Here is a 23,039-nt window from a genome sequence, read left to right as displayed (position 1 = left end):
ATACATTTAAACTCAGTTTTTCACATTTCCTGACCTTTAATCAGAGTAAAAATTCCCTGTCTTAGGTTAGTTAGGATCACCACTTTATTTTAAGAATGTGAAATGTCAGAATAATAGTAGAGAATTATTTATTTCAGCTTTTATTTATTTCATCACATTCCCAGTGGGTCAGAAGTTTACATACACTCAATTAGTATTTGGTAGCATTGCCTTTAAATTGTTTAACTTGAGTCAAACGTTTTGAGTAGCCTTCCACAAACTTCCCACAATAAGTTGGGTGAATTTTGGCCCATTCCTCCTGACAGAGCTGGTGTAACTGGGTCAGGTTAGTAGGCCTCCTTGCTCGCACACGCTTTTTCAGTTCTGCCCACACATTTTCTATGGGATTGAGGTCAGGGCTTTGTGATGGCCACTCCAATACATTGACTTTGTTGTCCTTAAGCCATTTTGCCACAACTTTGGAAGTATGCTTGGGGTCATTGTCCATTTGGAAGACCCATTTGCGACCAAGCTTTAGCTTCCTGACTAATATCTTGAGAAGTTGTTTAAATTTATCCACATAATTTTCCTCCCTCGGGATCCCATCTTTTTTGGGAAGTGTACCAGTCCCTCCTGCAGCAAAGCACCCCCACAACATGATGCTGCCACTCCCGTGCTTCACGGTTGAGATTGTGTTCTTCGGCTTGCAAGCATCCCCCTTTTTCCTCCAAACATAACGATGGTCATTATGGACAAATAGTTATATTTTTGTTTCATCAGACCAGAGGACATTTCTCCAAAAAGTACAATCTTTGTCCCCATGTGTAGTTGCAAACCGTAGTCTGGCTTTTTTTTTTAAATAGTGGTTTTGGAGCAGTGGCTTCTTCCTTACTGAGCGGCCTTGCAGGTTATGTCGATATAGGACTCGTTTCACTGTGGATATAGATTCTTTTGTACCCGTTTCCTCCAGCATCTTCACAAGGTCCTTTGCTGTTGTTCTGGGATTGATTTGCGCTTTTCGCACCAAAGTACGTTCATCTCTAGGAGACAGAATGCGTCTCCTTCTTGAGCAGTATGATGGCTGCGTGGGCCCATGGTGTTCATACTTTCGTACTATTGTTTGTACAGATGAACGTGGTGTCTTCAGACATTTGGAAATTGCTCCCAATGATGAACCAGGCTTGTGGAGGTCTACAGTTATTTGAGGTCTTGGCTCATTTCTTTTGATTTCAAATCAAATCAAATTTTTGCTTGACATTCCCATGATGTCAAGCAAAGAGGAACTGTGTTTGAAGGTAGGCCTTGAAATAGATCCACAGTTACACCTCCAATTGACTCAAATAATGTCAATTAGCCTATCAGAAGCTTCTAAAGCTATGACATAATTTTATGGAATTTTCCAAGCTGTTTAAAGGCACAGTCAACTTAGTGTATGTAAACTTCTGACCCACTGGAATTGTGATACAGTGAATTATAAGTGAAATAATCTGTCTGTAAACAATTATTGGAAAAATTACTTGTGTCATGCACAAAGTAGATGTCCTAACCGACTTGCCAAAAATATAGTTTGTTAACAAGAAATTTGTGGAGTGGTTTTAATGACTCCATCCTAAGTGTATGTAAACTTCTGACTTCAACTGTATATCAGACCAGAAATTCCATAACTGACTGGTTACTTATTACTGGTTACACATTTAATTGTGTGGCTCACTGATATAACAAACAAACAAGACATCGATTTGGACCATAGGCACTCCATCCAGCCATCAACATCACACACAGAACCATGGTGACTGACGGATTCTCTGGATCCACTGCCTTGGGCCCTGCTTTCCTCAAGTCTACACCTGGCACCAAGCCAACTCTAGTCTTCACTGACCAGAGGTACTTCAGAGGCACAGTGTCTTGCAGTTAAATGGGCCTCCATCAGTTACAAAATAGAAATGAGTATCTCTACATGTATACTACAAACAGTGGGGAGAACAAGTATTTGATACACTGCAGATTTTGCAGGTTTTCCTACTTACAAAGCATGTAGAGGTCTGTAATTTTTTATCATGGGTACGTTTCATCTGTGAGAGACGGAATCTAAAACAAAAATCCAGAAAATCACATTGTATGATTTTTAAGTAATTCATTAGCATTGTATTGCATGACATAAGTATTTGATACATCAGAAAAGCAGAAGTTAATATTTGGTACAGAAACCTTTGTTTGCAATTACAGAGATCATATGTTTCCTGTAGTTCTTGACCAGGTTTGCACACACTGCAGCAGGAATTTTGGCTCACTCCTCCATACAGACATTCTCCAGATCCTTCAGGTTTCGGGGCTGTCGCTGGGCAATACGGACTTTCAGCTCCCTCCAAAGATGTTCTATTGGGTTCAGGTCTGGAGACTGGCTAGGCCACTCCAGGACCTTGAGATGCATCTTAGTTGCCCTGGCTGTGTGTTTTGGGTCGTTGTCATGCTGGAAGACCCAGCCACGACCCATCTTCAATGCTCTTACTGAGGGAAGGAGGTTGTTGGCCAAGATCTCGCGATACATGGCCCCATCCATCCTCCCCTCAATACGGTGCAGTCGTCCTGTCCCCTTTGCAGAAAAGCATCCCCAAAGAATGATGTTTCCACCTCCATGCTTCACAGTTGGGATGGTGTTCTTGGGGTTGTACTCATCCTTCTTCTTCCTCCAAACACGGCGAATGGAGTTTAGACCAAAAAGCTCTATTTTTGTCTCATCAGACCACATGACCTTCTTGACCAACTGATCAAAACATCTGGCACATGAAACAAAGGCATGATACATCCTTGTAAAAGCAGCATACTTCCACATATACAAACCCCCTCTAATCCTGGATTTTACATGGTCTATCTCTCCATGAACCAATCCAGCAGAAATTAGGTTCTCTGAGAAACACATCAACAACTAACGGTGACCAGAATCCCAAATTGCTTTCTATTGATTTGTTTGTTTAGAGATTATGGGCCCCAAAGTCCTCTTGATCGGAGTCTATAACCCTATACACACCTAGCTGGATACTGCATGCAAAGTCACACCTATGGTTTAGAGCAGTTTGATAGTATGGCAATGCACTAGTGCGTGCCATGTCTGTGACAGATAGTATTGGAGCTAGATAGAGAGAGCAGTACAGACAAGTCCAGAGTAGCATGCTATGGGAAAGATTTGCCTGTGTTGCAGAATAAATATTGCTCAATTTCCCATATCTACAGTGCCTTGCGAAAGTATTCGGCCCCCTTGAACTTTGCGACCTTTTGCCACATTTCAGGCTTCAAACATAAAGATATAAAACTGTGGGACACAATCAATCAACAACAAGTGGGACACAATCATGAAGTGGAACAACATTTATTGGATATTTCTAACTTTTTTAACAAATCAAAAACTGAAAAATTGGGCGTGCAAAATTATTCAGCCCCCTTAAGTTAATACTTTGTAGCGCCACCTTTTGCTGCGATTACAGCTGTAAGTCGCTTGGGGTATGTCTCTATCAGTTTTGCACATCGAGAGACTGAAATGTTTTCCCATTCCTCCTTGCAAAACAGCTCGAGCTCAGTGAGGTTGGATGGAGAGCATTTGTGAACAGCAGTTTTCAGTTCTTTCCACAGATTCTCGATTGGATTCAGGTCTGGACTTTGACTTGGCCATTCTAACACCTGGATATGTTTATTTTTGAACCATTCCATTGTAGATTTTGCTTTATGTTTTGGATCATTGTCTTGTTGGAAGACAAATCTCCGTCCCAGTCTCAGGTCTTTTGCATACTCCATCAGGTTTTCTTCCAGAATGGTCCTGTATTTGGCTCCATCCATCTTCCCATCAATTTTAGCCATCTTCCCTGTCCCTGCTGAAGAAAAGCAGGCCCAAACCATGATGCTGCCACCACCATGTTTGACAGTGGGTATGATGTGTTCAGGGTGATGAGCTGTGTTGCTTTTACGCCAAACATAACGTTTTGCATTGTTGCCAAAAAGTTCAATTTTGGTTTCATCTGACCAGAGCACCTTCTTCCACATGTTTGGTGTGTCTCCCAGGTGGCTTGTGGCAAACTTTAAGCAACACTTTTTATGGATATCTTTAAGAAATGGCTTTCTTCTTGCCACTCTTCCATAAAAGGCCAGATTTGTGCAATATACGACTGATTGTTGTCCTATGGACAGAGTCTCCCACCTCAGCTGTAGATCTCTACAGTTCATCCAGAATGATCATGGGCCTCTTGGCTGCATCTCTGATCAGTCTTCTCCTTGTATGAGCTGAAAGTTTACCAAGACCTGGACGGCCAGGTCTTGGTAGATTTGCAGTGGTCTGATACTCCTTCCATTTCAATATTATCGCTTGCACAGTGCTCCTTGGGATGTTTAAAGCTTGGGAAATCTTTTTGAATCCAAATCCGGCTTTAAACTTCTTCACAACAGTATCTCAGACCTGCCTGGTGTGTTCCTTGTTCTTCATGATGCTCTCTGCGCTTTTAACGGACCTCTGAGACTATCACAGTGCAGGTGCATTTATACGGAGACTTGATTACACACAGGTGGATTGTATTTATCATCATTAGTCATTTAGGTCAACATTGGATCATTCAGAGATCCTCACTGAACTTCTGGAGAGAGTTTGCTGCACTGAAAGTAAAGGGGCTGAATAATTTTGCACGCCCAATTTTTCAGTTTTTGATTTGTTAAAAAAGTTTGAAATATCCAATAAATGTTGTTCCACTTCATGATTGTCTCCCACTTGTTGTTGATTCTTCACAAAAAAATACAGTTTTACATCTTTATGTTTGAAGCCTGAAATGTGGCAAAAGGTCGCAAAGTTCAAGGGGGCCGAATACTTTCGCAAGGCACTGTATCTGTCAATATGCAACGCATTCCATCTCCAGTGTCACTGCACTCAGGAACAAAACACCTCTCCATCATCTTCCTCTCTATGTGTGTGTGTGTGTGTGTGTGTGTGTTAGAAAGTGACATTTAAAGGCAGGATGACCTTATTTGAGGGATTTGCTGCCATGGCTGTCGGGGGTTGGGTGGGACACCGAGTACTAAGGAGAGGCCCTCGCCAGTGGACAGGGTGTGTTGGCGACATGGGTGGCAGGGAGGTCCTCATGTTGCCACAGGCAAACCAGGCGGGAGCCCTCGTCCCCCTCCTGGCCACCTGTCTGGGGGATGCGGGGCAGCATTGCTGAGCGGGTCAGGCCCCAGAAACGAGGAGGGGATAAGTCCGTCTTGGTGGCCGTGAACTTCCAGCCCATGTGGGAGCCACAGATCTGACACTGAGCGATCGTCCAGGCATACCTGAGGGAGGGGGGAGGAGCGAGCGAGAGAGGCAGAAATAACTTCCATCAGTCCTTAGGGATTTGTGCAGCATGCCTCACTTCTTATTGTTGACATAAGGCATCTGACACAGAAACGAATAACCTAGTCTTCCAATTCCCCTCATCACACAGTATATGGCATACCAGACAGCATTGCTAATAGAGGCCTTGGACTTTCTGATGCTCTCATGCACATATATTACATAGAGAAAAAACACAGACTGTGTCTATTCAATACAATGCCCTCTCTCATCACCTCTCCATTTTCTCCTCAGAATAAAGCCCTTACTGGCTGTCACGTAGGAATGGCGGCAGGCCAGGCAAAGGAGGGAAGGCACACAGACAAACCACTCCACTCCCATCTGACACCTGTTCAATTTAGACACTTCTCAGGGTTCTCTTCCTGGCAACAACCTACCATTTGAATAACAATTATCACAAAGAAGCCCTTGCAATTAACAGATGAAAGACACCAATAAACAGCCTAAATCTGTCATGTTGTGTGTCTGTTGCTCTCTCCACAACATGTCTACTCAGAACAACAGGCTGTAATAACACTCTTCACCAGAAGAGCAGTGTGGCAGAGAGGTTTCTTCCTCCTCTATAGCTCCCCACAGAGGACTTGAATAAGACTCATCTTGAACAGTGCCAGCCCATGGGGAGGATAAGTGGAGGAAGTTATTGCTGTCATTATTACAGGAGGCAAACACAGGAGCGCTGAGGACTGACGAGTGGCTTTGGTTGAAGATTCCTTACGTAACATAACAGAATCACTGAGAACCCAGGGGAGCCCAAGGGTCTTGGACATGTGTGTCACTTGAGAATATAATTTGTGAGTGTAAGGCTGTGGGTGAGTTTCTATAGTGTGGGGAATGGGTTAGTGTACATCTAAATGTGTGAGAGCGAGGGAATGTATGTATGTGTGTGAGGCATGTATAGAGAGGGGTTACCCTGGAAACCAGCTGTGGAGCGTAGACGGCCTGCGGACCAGGTTGAGGTTGCTGGCTTTGTAGACGGTCAGGGTCTCATGGACCGTGGGAGTTAACATAGGCTGCCATGGGGCCATACAGAGACAAGCTGCAGGTGTGTGTGTGTGGGGGGGAGGAGACCAGGGTAGAGATAATGTTTTTATTGTCTGAACCACACTGTACAAAAAAAAGATATTAAAGTATACGAATACATTAAAACTACAAATATTCTAGAATGACCCAGGTCGAATCAGACAGTGTAGACAGACAGAATGGGACAGTAGCCAGAGAGATGGTTATGAAACTTAACTAGATGAATGTCAAACAAGAGACACGAACTTGCTTAACCCTTCCTTGCGCGCGCACGCCACTCTGATGAGCCCATAGATAAAGTGTTGAGTGTTCAGGGACATTGATGAGAAACTCCATATTATTTGAGGTTTTATAGATTCAAGTTATTGTTACATTTAATGGGTCTTTGAGACAATCTTTTAAAGATGTAGAAATTCCACCGCCACTTCTTGGTTGCTAAAATACTATTTCCTTTTACATTTTTTAAATGTATTTAACCTTTATTTAACTTGGCAAGTCAGCTAAGAACAAATCGTATTTACAATGATGGCCTAGGAACAGTGTGTTAAGTGACTTGGGGCAGAACGAAAGATTTTGACCTTTCAGCTCAGGGATTCGATCTAGCAACCTTTCGGCTACTGGCCCAAAGCTCTGTCCAATACGCTACCTGCCGCCCCAAAAACTCGAACAGTTAGCTTAAGCAAGTATATAGTTTAGAGAATCATTGTACCATCTAAACTGCTGTGAAATAGCCTGTGTTGCATAAATGTACACATACATGTTATTCAATTATTTCATCCAAACTGCTTCTGTGTGGGTCAACGAGTGTCTGCATTTTTAGACGCCTGACCCGCTACAAGTCCCTCCTCTCCCATCTCCTCATTGGTTTTTAGGAGCATATACCCACATGGGTGATTGAAAGATGAAGGAGGTCCATATGCCAGTCCAGTCGGTTACAGTAACGCACCTTAATGTTGGTTGCCAACTGCCATATAAAATCCACAGAAGTAGAAAAGAAGACTGAACAAGGAGAGATTACTAGAAACCAACTCAGTTTCCCCTTTAATCTGTGGATTAATTGTCAGAGTAGGGGACACACGATTTTGCATGAGTTAAAATGGGTCAACATTTTACTAATATCCAGCAACAACAAAAAAGGACCTTGTACATTTCAGGTAAAATAACAACCAAATGTTTATATCCGAGGACAAATTAGCTAGCAACAGCAAACTACAGTTGAAGTTTACAAACACTTAGGTTGGAGTCATTAAAACTCATTTTTCAACCACTCCACAAATTTCTTGTTAACAAACTATAGTTTTTGCAAGTCGGTAAGGACATCTACTTTGTGCATGACACAAGTAATTTTTCCAACAATTGTTTACAGACAGATTATTTAATTTATAATTCACTGTGTCACAATTGCAGTGGGTCAGAAGTTTACATATACTAAGTTGACTGTGCCTTTAAACAGCTTGGAAAAGTCCATAAAAAATTGTCATGGCTCTTGAAGCTCTTGATAAGCTAATTGACATCATTTGAGTCAATCGGAGGTGTACCTGTGGATGCAATTCAAGGCCTACCTTCAAACTCAGTGCTTCTTTGCTTGACATCATGGGAAAATCAAAAGAAATCAGCCAATAAGTCTGGTTCAACCTTGGGAGAAATTTCCAAATAACTGAAGGTACCACTTTCATCTGTACAAAGAATAGTACGCAAGTATAAACACCATGGGACAACGCAGCCGTCATACAAGTCAGGAAGGAGATGCGTTCTGTCTCCTAGAGATGAACATACTTTGGTGCGAAAAGTGCAAATCAATCCCAAAACAACAGCAAATGACCTTGTGAAGATGCTGGAGGAAACAGGTACAAAAGTATCTATATCCACAGTGAAACGCGTCCTATATCGACATAACCTGAAAGGCCACTCAGCAAGGAAGAAGCCACTGCTCCAAAACCGCTATAAAAAAGCCAGACTACGGTTTGCAACTGCACATGGGGACAAAGATTGTACTTTCTGGAGAAATGTCCTCTGGTTTGATAAAACAAAAATAGAACTGTTTGTCCATTATGACCATTGTTATGTTTGGAGGAAAAAGGGAGAGGCTTGCAACCCGAAGAACACCATCCCAACCGTGAAGCATGGGGGTGGCAGGATCATGTTGTGGGGGTGCATTGCTGCAGGAAGGACTGGTGCACTTCCCAAAATAGATGGCATCATGAGGGAGGAAAATTATGTGGATATATTGAAGAAACATCTCAAGAAATCAGTCAGGAAGCTAAAGCTTGGTCGCAAATGGGTCTTCCAAATGGACAATAATCCTAAGCATACTTCCAAAGTTGTGGCAAAATGGCTTAAGGACAACAAAGTCAAGGTATTAGAGAGTGGCCATCACAAAGCCCTGACCTCAGTCCTATAGAAAATTTGTGGGCAGAACTGAAAAAGCGTGTGCGAGCAAGGAGGCCTACAAACCTGACTCAGTTACACCATCTCTGTCAGGAGGAATGGCCAAAAATTCACCCAACTTACTGTGGGAAGCTTGTGGAAGGCTACCTGAAACGATTGACCCAAGTTAAACAATTTAAAGGCAATGCTACCAAATACTAATTGAGTGTATGTAAACTTCTGACCCTCTGGGAATGTGATGAAAGAACTAAAAGCTGAAATCAATAATTCTCTCTACTATTATTCTGACATTTCACATTCTTAAAATAAAGTGGTGATCCTAACTGACCGAAAAACGGGGATTTTTACTAGGATTAAATGTCAGGAATTGTGAAAAACTGAGTTCAAATGTATTTGGCTAAGTTGTATGTAAACTTCTGACTTTAACTGTACTTTCATAGCAGGAATATACATTATGCATAGGCTATTATTGTTGACCAAATAATGATTTTTAGAACAAGAACATTTTGCTGCAAAATCACAGAAAATTACCAACATAAGCAAAATGCTTCGATAATAAGAGCAAGGCAATGTCAGCGTCTGTAATATTTTCAGCTTATTGTTCCAGCTCTAGTCAGAGCGACGATGAGGAGGGTGAGGATGGAGGGATGGATTAGAGAAGAGGTGTTTTAACACTTGCACAGCTCTCAATGCATGGGAGAGCTCACAAAAGAAGGCAGCATCTCCGACCCACCACCTCAAGAGAGAGGAAATTATCATCACTTTTATAGGCGGTGGCTAAATATAACACTAGCACATTAGAGTAGAGGAAAGAGAGGAGAGAGAGAGACGGGAGTCTACCACAGAACAACAGGGAGGAGTAGGGGTAAGAGATTAGACCAGATCAGTTGGGGTACAGTGGGTACAGCTGAATGGATTCGTGGTGGGTGTAGGGGTAAATATCAAACAGTGTGTGGATACGGCTCTGTGTGTCAGACAGATGAACAAGTCCTCGCCTGGTTCATGCGTTGAGCAGTGTGCTTGGCCTTTAAATTGTAAGGTTTAGTGATGTGTATTTATGGCTCTGTGTGTGTGCACATGTCTGCGTCTGTCTGTCTTTGTGTGCTCACCCAGTCCATGATGTCCAGCTCACAGCACAGCCTCTGGATGGCACTGCCTATCTTCAGCAGCTGGAGCCGGAGGGCATCGTCTATGGGCAAACAGGCTGCCACTCTGTAGGAGAAATCTGATAGGAAGGAGGGATGGGGAGATGGTAGGTTACAGATCAGGATTTCAATCTGAGAGGTTGGAAGAAGTACCTGAAAATATGATGGTTTTTGTGGCAGAAATATACAGTAGCCTTTAGGGCAGGCCGGGGAGTTGTACCTATAGCGTTTGTGGGGAGGGAATCATCCTTGAGGTTCTCGTCCCACTCATGGAGCTGTCTCTTCACTCTATTCATCAGAGTCTCCAGGGGGACAAACACAAGAAACAAGGTTACAAACAGGATGTGTGTCGTCACTTAACTGGTAAAGTATTTTTCTAAAACACATTATGGAATAAATCAGCTCAAATCAAGTTCCATTGGCAATGTTCTGTCTGTGTACACACAGTAGTTACAGTGCATTCAGATAGTATTTAGACCTCTTGACTTTTTCCACATTTTGTTACGTTACAGCCTTATTATAAAATGGATGAAATATTTTTTCCCCCTCATCAATCTACACACAATACCCCATAATGACAAAGAGACATTTTTGCTAATGTAGAAATATCACATTTACATGAGTATTCAGACCCTTTACTCAGTACTTTGTTGAAGCACCTTTGGCAGTGATTACAGCCTTGAGTCTTCTTGGGTGTGATGCTACAAGCTTGGCACATCCGTATTTGGGGAGTTTCTCCGATTCTTCTCTGCAGATCCTTTCAAGCTCTGTCAGGTTGGATGGGGAGCGTCGTTGCACAGCAATTTTGATATTCGGTCGGGTTCAAGTCTGCGCTCTGGCTGGGCCACTCAAGGACATTCAGAGACTCGTCCCAAAGCCACACCTGCGTTGTCTAGGCTGTGTCCTTAGGACCGTTGTCCTGTTGGAAGGTGAACCTTCGCCCCAGGCTGAGGCCCTGAGCACTCTGGAGCAGGTTTTCATCAAGGATCTCTCTGTACTGCTCCGTTCATATTTTCCTCTATCCTGACAAGTGTCCCAGTCCCTGCTGCTGAAAAACATCACCACAACTTGATTCTGCCCCCTCCATGCTTCACCATAGGGATGGTGCCAGGTTTCCTCCAGATGTGACACGTGGCATTCAGGCCAAAGAGTTCAATCTTGGTTTCATCAGACCAGAGAATCTTGTTTCTCATGATCTGAGAGTCATTTAGGTGCCTTTTGGCAAACTCCAAGCGGGCTGTCATGTGCCTTTTACTGAGGAGTGGCTTCTGCCGGAACACTCTACCATAAAGTCCAATTGGTGGAGTGCTGCAGAGATAGTTGTCCTTCTGGAAGGTTATCCCATCTCGACAGAGAAACTCTGGAGCTCTGTCAGAGTGACCATCACCTCTTTGACCAAGACCCACCTCCCCCGATTGCTCAGTTTGGCCAGATGACCAGGTCTAGGAATAGTCTTGGTGGTTCAAAACTTCTTCCATTTAAGAATGATGGCAGCCACTCTGTTCTTGAGGACCTTCAATGCTGCAGAAATTTTTTGATGCACTTCCCCAGATGTGTGCCTCGACACAATTCTGTCTCGGAGCTCTAAGGACAATTCTTCCGACCTCATGTCTTGGTTTTTGCTCTGACATGCACTGTCAGCTGTGGGACCTTATATAGACAAGTGTGCGCCTTTCCAAATCATGTCCAATTAATTGAATTTACCACAGGTAGATTGCAATCAAGTTGTAAAAACATCAAGCATGATCAATGGAAACAGGATGCACCTGAGCTCAATTTCTAATCTCATAGCAAAGGGTCTGAATACTTAGGTAAATAAGGTATTTCAGTTTTTATTTATTTCCAAAAATGTCTAAATTGTTTTTTGCTTATCCATTATGGGGTATTGTGAGTAGATTGTAAGAGGAAAAAAAATTATGTAATCCATTTTAAAATAAGGCTGAAACGTAACAAAATGTGGAAAAAGTGAAGGGGCCTGAATACTTTCTGAATGGACTGTATATCTAGCCCTGAGAGGTTAAAACACTAACCTATAGAACAGTGTTGAGTACACAGAGTCATAGAGGGCGTAGACCCAGGGAGGCCACGATGTCATGTTGGCCCAGTGGAACTTCCTCTGATTGGAACACAGGCAAACACACAGAAAACATCACCTCAGCAGGAGAACATCTTCATTCATATGCCTTGTGTTACACAAACAACACTGGGTTGCAGGTCACATTCAGGGGGAGCAACTATATATAGAGGGGACATTATTCCTTTTCCACATGACAGAAAAGCATGTCTGTTCTAGACAAAACAAGTTTATCTGAACACTCCGTAAGATTGGGCCTACAGTTGAAAATGCGTCTCATGTTCCGTGTGTCTCGCCACCGAAGACTGTCACCACTACATCTGCATGTTAAACATCCCCCTAACAAACAATTAACCTTCCCACCGCTCCTATTCTCCACACCCTGTCACTACCACCACACTCTGTTAACTTCAAGAGCGTGTGATAACAGACGGTGCATGACTTCACCATCAACAGAACAACATACACAGACATATAAGGTAATATTTTAAGGCAGGGGTTCTCAAACCGGGGTCCACGGAGGTACTGCAGGGGGTCCACGGAGGTACTGCAGGGGGTCCACGGCCAGATCTCTTTTTTTGGACATTACATTTTTTTATGAATATTACTAACACATTAAACTACTTTTGGCGTAGGGATCTGTGGAATAAGTTAAAAGTATGTAATGTAATACAATGTAATATTATTAATCTACAATGGATGTTCTTAACCCTGGGCAACATGGACCTGGGAGGCTCACAGGGATATTGGTATCCACAGTACTCCACCAATTATACATATTTCAGCATAACACCAACAACAACAAAAATTGTTGACATAAATGCACTGTAATTTAAGCTTTGAAATGGCAAAGTTTTCTATCTGCATCACGGCAATTATTTTAGAATTGCAGGATATTAGCTTCAAAGCTGCAACAACAAAACATCTATCTGCCCCATGACAAAATGTTCCTTCTCAGGGTTCGGCCCGTGGTTCGTCCGACCATGCACTGCCAAAGTCATAGTAAAACACCCTGTATGCTATTTCTATCTCACTCGAGTTGTGTTATGAGGTGGTCATTGGTGAATTTGCTATCATAAAAGGGGTCCCCGGCCCCAAAACATTTGAGAACTCCTGTTTTAGATATGTGATGTCTCATTTAAACTAGATTATGAGGGTAGTAGAGTATGTGTAGTATATCATGTGAATAGTGGTACATACTGACTGTACAAAACATTAGGAACTCTCTCTCCATGACAAAGACCGACCAGGTCTCATAGTGATGAGACAGACGATGGTTTTGCATATTTGAACTTCACTGGCGCCACGCAGTAAAACATTTAGTGTCGCAGCGCACAGCAGGGCAGCACACAAGCGACATTCAGAGTAATTTGCCTATTCCTATAGCCTGTTCCAATAACTATATATAGCAAGAGAGGAATGCAGGCCAAAGAGAGCAGAGAATTCACCAAAGCAGCACAAAATGCCCAGTCAGAAAATACTTTCTCTCTCTGTCAAATGCATGGGCATAAGGCTATAGTGTGTCTAAAGAGTCTTCGGTCTAGCTGTATTAAAAGAATGTAGCCTCTTTTCCCTTCTCTTCATTTGATAGCCTTGAGTCATATTCATAGCCTAAGGTTAATAACTTTATGCATGGCTTTCTCCCGGTCAAACAATGAATATAACAGAGTTCTATCTCAAAAGGTTATTTGAATGGCATAAGGTAAAAACATAAGGTAGCCAAAGGTCTAATAATGAGAGAACAAACAATATCAATAGCCTATAGAAAAATCGAATGACAAGTTTAAGCTTATTAAAGATGCACTATCCAGAATTCGCTGCGCCATTTCCTGGTTGCAAAAATTCAAATAGTTTGCCTAATTTCCGTTTATGTGACAAAACAAGCAAGTATTGTGTAGAATCTAAAGGTATTGTATTTTCAGCTGTTTGAAGCTGGGGAAAAAAATGCAAAAATGAAACAAACATAGAACAGATCTACAGCTTTTGACTTGCTTTCAATGCGATTGACAGATCTGTAACACACATTTCTATGTGAATTTGGTCAGGTCCCCCAAAAGTTACATATTGCAGCTTTAAGAAAGAAAAGCAAAATCAATGAGTGCAAGGCAGCATACAAAGACAAATGAGAAAACCTTTTCAAGGACAAGGACAGTAGGAAAGCGTGACAAGGGTTACAAACCAAAGATACATTGTCGAAAAGGACCTTGCTTTTGCAAATTATTTGAACAGTTTCTATTGTCGGTTTGACATGTGTGATTTTACTAGTAGAAAGAGGAGGAAGGGAAGCGCTACTAAGGTACACAATAGTACATTTTGGTAGATAGGAGGTGCTCTTTGGTAAAAGGGGTAAATTGGTCGTCAAAAAGAAAGGAGGACCAAGGCACTCTTCATATACTAATAAGTATTAATAAAGGCATTTTAATTAATTATATGAAGAGTGCCTTGGTCCTCCTTTCTTTTTGATGTGTGATTTTACATTGAAGCAGAAAGTAGCCTTGGACAGTATAGACAGCATACCAGCTGTTGATATACAGATCTCTGTGAATGACATCAAGAAATACATTCAACATGTCAACCCACAAAAATCATATGATCCAGACGGTGTCAGAAGCAAGGCACTACAGGCATGCGCAGACCAGCTCGAATTTCAGTTCCAGCGATCTGGTTTTGGCTGAGATGAAGGTTCACCTTCCAACAAGACAACGACCCTAAGCACACAGCCAAGACAACGCAGGAGTGGCTTCGGGACAAGTCTCTGGATGTGCTTGAGTGGCCCAGCCAGAGCCCAGACTTGAAACTGATCGGTCATCTCTGGAGAGACCTGAATATAGCTGTGGAGAAACACTCCCCATCCAGCCTGATAGAGCTTGAAAGGATCTGAAGACATGAATGGAAGAAACTCCCCAAATACAGATGTGCCACGCTTGTAGCATCATACCCAAAAAGACTCTAGGCTGTAATCACTGCCAAAGGTGCTTCAAAAAAGTACTGAGTAAAGGGTCTGAATACTTATGTAAATGTGATATTTCAGTTTTTTAAATTTGTAATACATTTCTAAAAATCTGTTTTTGCTTTGTCATTATGGGGTGTTGTGTGTAGAAAGATGGGGGAAAAACCATTTAATCAATTTTAGAACACGGCTGTAACCTAACAAAATGTGGAAAAAGTCAAGGGGTATGAATATTTTAGCACCAGTAGTACATTTAACATTAATTCCTATAATTCTAATGTACAATGTTTGTTACTTTGGCAAAGGTAATTTCTGTTAATGCATTCAATATTATTATTCCAGTCTTCTCATTATCATTGTCGGAGTGGACATATTGCTTGCAGAGAGCATAAACCAAACTACATTTGTGAGAAACAAGTTTTGGTTTATTTCATTCCATTTATGAGTTTTGTAAATTTAGTCATTGTCTTTTGTTTGGAGCGCTTTTGTCAATGTTGAGTAAGGACGCGCACACATAGAAGTAGGCCTATAGGCTACCTGGCCTGATTATACATAGTAGGCCTATATGCTACCTGGCCTGATTATACATAGAATTAGGCCTATAGGCTACCTGGCCTGATTATACATAGAATTAGGCCTATTAGGCCTATAGGCTAACAAAGTATGTTTTTACATCCATTGAGAATTACAAGTTTCTCAACGTATTTGAAAAATCTTTCCAGCTCTCTCCCTTTTGATAACCACTCAGTGTGAAAGGGGAAAATATCATGCTCTGGTCCAGTGGAAACGTCATAAAATAGGCCTACCTGATTACTTCTTATCAGTGCCTGACTTGGACTGAAATAGGTTCCAGTACTCATTTTGGGTGCTGGTACTGTTTATATTTAGGTACAAGAGCTCCACAATATTGTTGAGGTAATATATAAGCAGTAGAACATTTGAAGTGACAGTACTCAGCTCCGGTGAGCTCCTGCCCAAGTCAAGCACTGCTTCTTATCCTTGCGCAAATAGCCTACAGTTGTGTCTGACACAAGTACACTGGCATGGAAAACTGAGGGCCCAGAATATTTTATACAATGTTGAAAGGCACTAAAGTAACTGCAAAAAATGTGACAACACAATGAACTTTCTGTCTTGAATACAAAGTGTTATGTTTTGGTCAAATACAACACATGACTAAGTACCACTCTCAATATTTTAAAGCATAGCGGTGGCTGCATCATGGTATGGGTATGCTTGTAATCATTAAGGACTATGGAGTTTTTCAGGATAAAAAAAATAAATGGAACTAAGCACAGGCAAAAGAGGAGGAAAACATGGTTCAGTCTGCTGCCCACCAGACACTGGTGGAGATGAATTCCCCTTTCAGTAGAACAATAACCTAAAACAGAAGGCCAAATCTACACTGGAGTTGCTTACCAAGAGAGTGAATGTTCCTTAGTGGCCGAGTTACAGTTTTGACTTAAATCTACTTTAAAATCTATGGCAAGACCTGAAAATGGTTGTATAAGCAATGATCAACAATCAATTTGGCAGAGCTTGAAGAATTTTGAAAAGAATAACGGGCAAATGTTGCACAATCCAGGTGTGGGTGGAACGCTCTTAGAGACTTACAGCTGTAATCATTTCCAAAGGAGCTTCTACAAAGTATTGACTCAGAGGTGTCAATACTTACGTAAATTAGATATTTCTGTAAACTTTTCCAAAAATATGTTTTCACTTCGTCATTATGGGGTATTGTGTGAAGATGGATTAAATGTATTTATTTTCTTACCCATTTTGAATTCAGGCTGTAACACAACAACATATGGAATAAGTCAAGGTGTATGAATACGTTCTGAAGGCACTGTATGTGCTTTTGTCAGTATATACAGTGCCTTGCTTTCGGCCCCCTTGAACTTTGCGACCTTTTGCCACATTTCAGGCTTCAAACATAAAGATATAAAACTGTATTTTTTTGTGAAGAATCAACAACAAGTGGGACACAATCATGAAGTGGAACAACATTTATTGGATATTTCAAACTTTTTTAACAAATCAAAAACTGAAAAATTGGGCGTGCAAAATTATTCAGCCCCTTTACTTTCAGTGCAGCAAACTCTCTCCAGAAGTTCAGTGAGGATCTCTGAATGATCCAATGTTGACCTAAATGACTAATGATGATACATACAATCCACCTGTGTGTAATCAAGTCTCCGTATAAATGCACCTGCACTGTGATAGTCTCAGAGGTCCGTTAAAAGCGCAGAGAGCATCATGAAGAACAAGGAACACACCAGGCAGGTCCGAGATACTGTTGTGAAGAAGTTTAAAGCCGGATTTGGATACAAAACGATTTCCCAAGCTTTCAACATCCCAAGGAGCACTGTGCAAGCGATAATATTGAAATGGAAGGAGTATCAGACCACTGCAAATCTACCAAGACCTGGCCGTCCCTCTAAACTTTCAGCTCATACAAGGAGAAGACTGATCAGAGATGCAGCCAAGAGGCCCATGATCACTCTGGATGAACTGCAGAGATCTACAGCTGAGGTGGGAGACTCTGTCCATAGGACAACAATCAATCTGGCCTTTATGGAAGAGTGGCAAGAAGAAAGCCATTTCTTAAAGATATCCATAAAAAGTGTTGTTTATAGTTTGCCACAAGCCACCTGGGAGACACACCAAACATGTGGAAGAAGGTGCTCTGGTCAGATGAAACCAAAATGGAACTTTTTGGCAACAATGCAAAACGTTATGTTTGGCGTAAAAGCAACACAGCTGAACACACCATCCCCACTGTCAAACATGGTGGTGGCAGCATCATGGTTTGGGCCTGCTTTTCTTCAGCAGGGACAGGGAAGATGGTTAAAATTGATGGGAAGATGGATGGAGCCAAATACAGGACCATTCTGGAAGAAAACCTGATGCAGTCTGCAAAAGACCTGAGACTGGGACGGAGATGTGTCATCCAACAAGACAATGATCCAAAACATAAAGCAAAATCTACAATGGAATGGTTCAAAAATAAACATATCCAGGTGTTAGAATGGCCAAGTCAAAGTCCAGACCTGAATCCAATCGAGAATCTGTGGAAAGAACTGAAAACTGCTGTTCACAAATGCTCTCCATCCAACCTCACTGAGCTCGAGCTGTTTTGCAAGGAGGAATGGGAAAACATTTCAGTCTCTCGATGTGCAAAACTGATAGAGACATACCCCAAGCGACTTACAGCTCTAATCGCAGCAAAAGGTGGCGCTTCAAAGTATTAACTTAAGGGGGCTGAATAATTCTGCACGCCCAATTTTTCAGTTTTTGATTTGTTAAAAAAGTTTGAAATATCCAATAAATGTTGTTCCACTTCATGATTGTGTCCCACTTGTTGTTGATTCTTCACAAAAAAATAAATTTTATATCTTCATGTTTGAAGCCTGAAATGTGGCAAAAGGTCGCAAAGTTCAAGGGGGCCGAATACTTTCGCAAGGCACTGTATATTGTTTAAAAGGCTAGTATATTATATCACCTCCCCATAGTGTCTAATGTGCTTTTCTACTAAAAGCAGAAAAAGAATGAGTGTGCCATCTTGTGGAATAACTTGCTAAATATTTGTTGCTCATTCATACTGTACATAGAGGCCATGTCAGAATAACCATACCTGCATTCTAAATAGTAGGCTTTTAGGGTATGTGAAAATAGAACGTTTTATAGTATGTGACATTTCTTTTTTATTGAATATGTTTTAAATGCCAGGATGTCATACTAATTTCTGCTTTTCATCTAGTAGAATTTGCTGCACACTATTGAGGAAGAGAATCGTATTTTTACACACACGTGTGTTTGATAACAGCTGATAATCAGAATAGGGGACGCACTCTGCAAAAATGTACAAATGGTGAGCAATAGATGACATCTTCTCAGTATGGATGAGTAATATGTTGATATTTGTTGCTTAATGCATGTTTTTATTAAACAGTAAGATCTAGTATGCAGTAATATTAGTACACCGTATGTAGTTTTAGTAAGAAGTAGGCAAGGTGGATTTCGGACAAGGCCAATCTCTACTTATAAGGCCATGAAGATAATAATGCCTTTATGAAAGTGAGAATGATGATTACATTTAGAGATGAAGCTCAAGTGACAGACAGATTGGATAGATTTTGGTCTTCTGTATAAGCTGTTTTACTCATTACTCTGCCCAGGTTCCACGAGGTTTCAGGTGGTTCTGTTCAGTAACATTTGGTTCCACTCACCCATCTGCCTGGGTTCTGATCTCATGGACCTTGAACCGCTGCCGTCCGACTACCTTCACTTTGACAGTCTCGATGCCGTACTCCTGCCCCTCCCGATAAGCATAGATTTCAGCTGTCGTCCCAAACTCTGCATGCACCTCGCCTGTCACTGGAGGGTAAGGTGAGAGGTACAGACAGCCCTAAACAGAGCCCATTCACCTTATTCCCACCCTCTCCTTCTCTCCCTCCCTTCACTCTATACCTGTGTGCGAGCACAGCAAAGGTGCGGTCTCTCTGGATGATTTTGCGCATCATTGCTGACCTCCGGCAGGGTCTGTCCAGGGATAAGCATGATGGCGGTGAATGGAAGCACTGGGATGGTCTGGCAGTTGTCGTCATCGTACTGGGAGGGGGGCCGAAGCACTTGTGCAGTGTAGAAAACCAAGAACTCTATACTCAATGATACAGCTGTACAACAATACTTTGTAGATGTAAATATGAAACCCACAGCATGTGAAGTTGGAAGACTTGGGTCAAAGTTTATGCTTGGTTTTTCTTCATCCTCACTGTCCCGAGTCAGTCCCCATCTCATCCTCTTAATTTTCTGTAAGAATAAGTCAGTGGCCATAAAGAAAGCAAATATGTACTTTCACTTGACCCATTGCAAAACAATTTCCCGAGTGATTGCGTTAATAACCTGTTGGACATGAAGATAATCACAGAAAACCTAGGTTTGGCAAGCTATTACTAGTAGACTGGCATGACTAGCAGCTGGGAATTAAATTACATTAGCATGCTTTTTTTTACTTAAGTACTTTACACCAACACGACATCAGTTATGTAACTAGCAAGATACATTTTAATGAAAGCAATCCATGAAAATTAGCTTCACTACGACAGTGATTGAGTTCATTATGCTGTCACATGAATGCCTCGTTTCTTTGAATAGAAAACAGATGCGTTTAAGGTCCCATTACAATAACGTACGCTTCAGTACACTAGTCTACCAATGCAATTAAAGACCTTTGAACCGGGTAAGAGTTGTAGCTGATTGCCCATGTCGATATTGTCGTCTCCCATATCCTGTGGTTTTCTATAGCAGGGTAAGCATCCAAAACGACTCACTGTCGAGCCCAAGTGGACTGAGTTAATCTTTTCAGAATTATGCATTTTGGGGCTTGGAATTAGTTTAGTGGTGGACATGTTCCCATTAGTTGGACCTGAAGCCCACTAGATAAGCGCTCCAAAACTGCCATTCCATTCATTTCATCTAAATCCTAAACTATTGTTTGTCATAGTACTATTAAACAACGTTTCTGAAAATTTACAGGAGCCCTTGTTTCACACTAAGCACAATCGTATTACACCCCCCCCCCCCCCCCCCCCCCCCCCAAAAAAAATAGAACCCCAAAGGCTATCCTTAAGTATGAGTCAAGAACCTGAACCCATATCAATACCCAAAGGCATTTCACAAACTAAGTGTGCTGCAATATGGTTTCAAGAGTTGCCTCGTTCTCATAAGGATTTTACTGTAGGGCTAACATGTGGTTTGAAAGACACGACCAATAAATCAATTAACAGGGAGCAATGTAGTTAGTAAACCAAATATTTATTATGGTCTTTACAACTGTGCTGGGCAGATGGTATAAGGCCAGAATTAAAAACGACCAAAGATTCAATCTCAGGTCTTCCTCGCCATTCTCCAGTAGTCAGCCAGAAGCCACTTGCAGAGTAGAAGACTGGGTAGCCGGGATCTGTCCTTTACGCCATTGCAACGTTTGCTTCAGACTACCACGTCCAGCTCTTCACATCATGGACTGCAGTCTTCAGTCACCAGAGAGGGCTTGGAGATCACAGCTGTAGGGTATGGATGGGCCAGTCTACTTAGACCTCTGCCTCATCTTTCGCCTTTTACGCTTCAGCCTACAGACAAGAGTGACAATGAGTGAACAGCACTACATTACATGCAAAACTACACAGCCATATCAGTTGAGATTGCAAAGTAACTGTAGGGACTTTAACAATGATTAAGTCTACACCAGTACTCAATGACAAAGTGTACACCCAGAATTGAACTCAATGAGCCCGAAATTGTGCTAAGCATGATTCTCAAAGTAAAACGCAAGTCCAGCCAATCTTGCAGTGTATCAATTGCTCTGTATACACGGAGCACCATGTTTGGCTAATGACAACTTGTACCATTCATATCCAACATATGAATTAAGGCAAAGAATGATTATTACCTGCGCATACGCTTCTTCCTCCACTGTAATAAAAAAAACACTTGTCAAGTGAAAATCCACATTCAAAACAAGCCAAGTATTTTGTTAACATGCTGAGTATGATTTGAGATTAACGTCACTGCATGTTTTGAATAAACATGGCACTAGAAATCACTACCATGTTGCATTACTGCAGGCTACAAAAGACATCAAAAGCAACATTGCTAGTACCGTTCATGTGCCACTGGGCCGTTCTAACTACACAAAAAATAAATAAACGCAACATGTAATGTGTTGGTCACCACGTTTCATGAGCTGAAATGAGCCAAGAAATACAAAAAAAAGCTAATTTCTCTAATTTTGTGGACAAATGTTGACATTCGTTATTAGCATTTCTCCTTCGCCAAAATAATCCACCTGGTAGCTGTGGCATAATCAAGCCTATTAAACATGTGGGCGGGCAAGTGTCCCTGTCCAGTCATGTGAATGCCATAGATTTGGGCCCAATTAATTTTCGATTGAGCGACTAACTCCTTAAGGTGTTGAAATTGTTGCGTTAACATTTGTTAGTAACTTATATATATATATATATATATATATATATATATATATATATATATATATATATATATATAACCCTGCGACAAAGACCTACTAGTACACCAGTTAAGTTAAAACAAATAAAGGAAACTAGAAAAAGGTTCGCCTGGCGTTAGCTAGCCACTGACGAGTAGTGACAAAGAGCCAAACAAAAACCCGCCAATAAGTTGATATTCATCAATTTACCTTTGCTCTCATCTTGTGGAGATGTGTCTGCAATAAAATATATAACAAAGTTGTTAGATGCAATGGATGCCAACCATTTATTCCAGATTAGTTTGGATTCGTTTCGGGATAGAATACTATAAGACTTACCACTAAAGCGAGGACACCAACTTGAAAGAGGATGTGACGAAGAAAGGGGAGGGGATTTATAGTGCCAACGCAAAACAAACGTCATATTAAATTGCCCCTTGCTCAGTTTAGTGCTCACTGGGAGATGTAGGCAGAAAGAATTGAACATAAACTAATATTTTATGTTGGAATTATGCACCTGTGCACAGGTATGTTTAGTTGGTCTACAACCGTGTAAGTCTATGGATTCAGTTTGTAATAGCAAGATGGGGCAGACTTAAGCCATAAGACTAACAAAATGGCCACAAAGACTATCTGCATGGACCCTTCTATTTTATTTTGTAGTTTTGCACTGACTCTATGCACACTTTACTTTATGTAAACAGAGCCAAATATGTTGATACATTTATTTTAGTTTATTTATTGTTAAAAGTCACCTTGTCCAAAATATTTACATGGCCAACATGAAACAGCCCTTATTTTAAGGGTTTCTAAAATCCCCTGAGATAATGTTAAGGTGGAAAAACGATTGGAACAATTTCCATTTGACACTAGATTTTATGGGTATTGTGACACCTCCACTATTGGGCTCTATTGTAAACATGGTATTGTCACTGACCTATATCTTACTTACTTTGTGTACTTACTTTGATTTCTCATGTTTTTTTTCTACTTGACTTTTTAATGTACTTTTCATAGTAATACTGATTACTGCATTGTTGGGAAAAAGCAAGCAAAAAAATACATTTTACTGTACTTGTACACAACTTTAAAAATGTGAAACTTTCCAT

The 23,039-nt window shown here is 41.3% G+C and overlaps 1 long non-coding RNA gene and 1 pseudogene across 1 annotated transcript; both read right to left on the bottom strand.

Moving 5' to 3' along the window:
* Positions 1-5,033: 5,033 nt before the first annotated feature.
* LOC110528985 lies at positions 5,034-20,487 on the bottom strand (annotated as a pseudogene).
* Positions 20,488-20,722: 235 nt separating this feature from the next.
* On the bottom strand, positions 20,723-22,371 carry LOC118965306. The gene is made up of 4 exons (XR_005052623.1): positions 22,270-22,371; positions 22,141-22,167; positions 21,376-21,398; positions 20,723-21,055 (listed from the first exon to the last, which is right to left on the bottom strand). It is a non-coding gene; the product is annotated as an uncharacterized LOC118965306 (long non-coding RNA).
* Positions 22,372-23,039: the final 668 nt, after the last annotated feature.

The sequence above is a fragment of the Oncorhynchus mykiss genome, chromosome 7 (genome assembly GCF_013265735.2).
Source record: "Oncorhynchus mykiss isolate Arlee chromosome 7, USDA_OmykA_1.1, whole genome shotgun sequence".
NCBI lineage: Eukaryota > Metazoa > Chordata > Actinopteri > Salmoniformes > Salmonidae > Oncorhynchus > Oncorhynchus mykiss.
This window is presented reverse-complemented; position numbering and strand designations above follow the sequence as displayed.